The sequence below is a fragment of the Rhea americana genome, unplaced genomic scaffold (genome assembly GCF_003343005.1).
Source record: "Rhea americana isolate MKP2758 unplaced genomic scaffold, rheAme1 scaffold_11, whole genome shotgun sequence".
NCBI classification, from domain to species: domain Eukaryota; kingdom Metazoa; phylum Chordata; class Aves; order Rheiformes; family Rheidae; genus Rhea; species Rhea americana.
The window spans coordinates 3,103,910-3,106,214 of record NW_028185150.1 but is presented as its reverse complement, the minus strand read 5'-3'; positions in this window follow the sequence as shown (position 1 = coordinate 3,106,214).

Below are 2,305 nucleotides of genomic sequence, written 5' to 3'. Positions count from 1 at the left end.
AGGGCTTGCTGACTGCTGCCTACTGCTTGTCTAAGTGGCCATGAGCAACACTGCAGAAGGAAGAGGTAAAAGCAAGTTAAAAGTTTCCAAAACCCCGTCTCTAAGTAAAACCTAGAAACACAGTTATTAGGGATGAAAGGGACTTTTAATGATGCAAGTATAAAAATACATATGTTCCCTGCTGCTTAATCCATGTCTGATTCAGGAAAAACAGGATTTTTAGCATGATCATCATAAAAAAAAGATGTAAAGGAAAAAATGAAGTCTGATGTTTAGTTATAGGCATTTCCTTGGAGACAAAGCCACTTGTCTTAGCGGTCAATTTTCCATCAGCAGGGAAAGTCGGCCATGCAGTACTAAGGCTCGGCCATAAGATGGCAATGCTTATTTATGCCAAACTAGAGTTTTCTGCAGACACAGGAGCCTGGTCTGTGCAGCCTTAGGTTTCTCCCTCTTCAAAAGAGGTTGTGAAGCTCTCTGCACTGTTGATGACCAAGTAAATGGAGATGAACAGAAAGGTTGGTTCTTTTCTATACCTTTATTGAAGAGCTTGATACAGTATTTTGAATTTACTAATGATACAAACTTAGAATAAAAATTCTGCTGGAAATATTCTGCACTGTATTCACTGTACTGAGGTTTCCACTCTCTTGACACTGAATACTTCTCATCCTCTCCCGGTTACATCAGTCCTCCCACTTCCAGACTATTTCCAGGGGCCAGGGAGCTGTGTTGGGAGCATGAGATTAGACCTTTTGCATTTAAATTCCTGCTGCTGCAACTGCTCTAATTATTATTCTAAGTACTGCTATTTATTATGAAAGACAGACTTATATAGAAATAGCAGTAATTACTGGCACTGCACGGAGAGAGAACAAAAACACAATCCTTGCTGCATACCATCTAAAATCTGAGAATAAGAGAGAATGATAAAAGCAAGCAGATGAGAATGCAGGCAGTTTTATAGATGAGCTGCTGCAGTGCTTACATATGGACAAAACTTCTACTGTCATTAAAAATTTCACTGTCAATTATTCAAACTTTTTCTCTTTGCATTTGCAAGTTACCTTTCATTCTGTGAATGGCATTTTGCTAGTCTGTGCAGAAGRTATCATCTACAGAAGGAAAAACGAATCAAAAAAACTCAATCTCAACTTAAAAAAAATCATCCTGTAGGAATAACAGCTCGAACTGGGTAAGGTTGCTAAGTAACATGTCCCCAAATCCTCGGGCTTATATAAATTAAAAGGCAGGCTGTCCTTGCACAGTGCTTCCTTCTGTTTGTGAATCTACATGACAGACTCAGCCATTTATAGGCTGAACACCAAAGACAATTAAATAGGCCCCATGTGCATCTTGCAACATGAAATACTTATGAGACAGCAGGAGTTAAAACATCCTACCCTCAGCTTCCACTGTGTCTTAATTGCAAAGGATGAGCAACCAYTGCACAACTAGGCATAGCTGGAAGATGATTTAGCCTATTTTCATAGGAGAAGGAAGATACTTATTTTTATAGTGGCTGGTAGGATTTTTATTTCATGCCACAGACATAGGCCCAAGTACAATATGCATTTTAGTTATTTCAGTTATAATATCTATATACTACTGAAAGTGAGCTAGGTGTTTTGGAGATGAAAACTGTGAGATCTGATATCCAATGTATCATACTTGTGCAAAGGGGGGTTGCTCTTCTTATTTATGTAGGATATGAAGTATCTCATCTCTGATCCCCTTTCCCAAAGGACAAGAACCTGCAGCATCTATTTAACTTGCTTTATACATATGGATGACTGTAGGCACATGGTGATTGTAGCTAAAAAGGACTTAAAGAGCTCATTGTAGGACAGGTACCTAAAGATTAATAACCTGAGAACTCAAAAGCAACAGGTACAGATTGTGAGGGACAAGAAAATGAAGAGGGTATGATCATATGTTTACTAGGTATTTGTGCATTGTGCAAGTTTGTTTTATTTTAATGGTAGTTTGGAGAATGCTTCACTTTGAAATTAAATGGGTGYGGAATGCTTTTAGAAACAAAAGAATGAGATGAAACTAAAGAAATAGGGATTTAGAAAAGAAAAAGGAGAAAAAGGAAAGAGTAGTGACAAGTACAGAGGAGAGCAAGAAAAGGGAGCAAAATGTTATGCCAGCACTTCAGAATAGAAACCAGTACTACTTTAGAAAAGCAGATATTCGTGCTAACTATGAAAATCTCAAGGAAGAAATGTATATTTTTTTTCCATGCTAATTCTGTCTTCTAAAATATTTTTGTTAGTTCTATGTAGGAACCATACATTTTTTG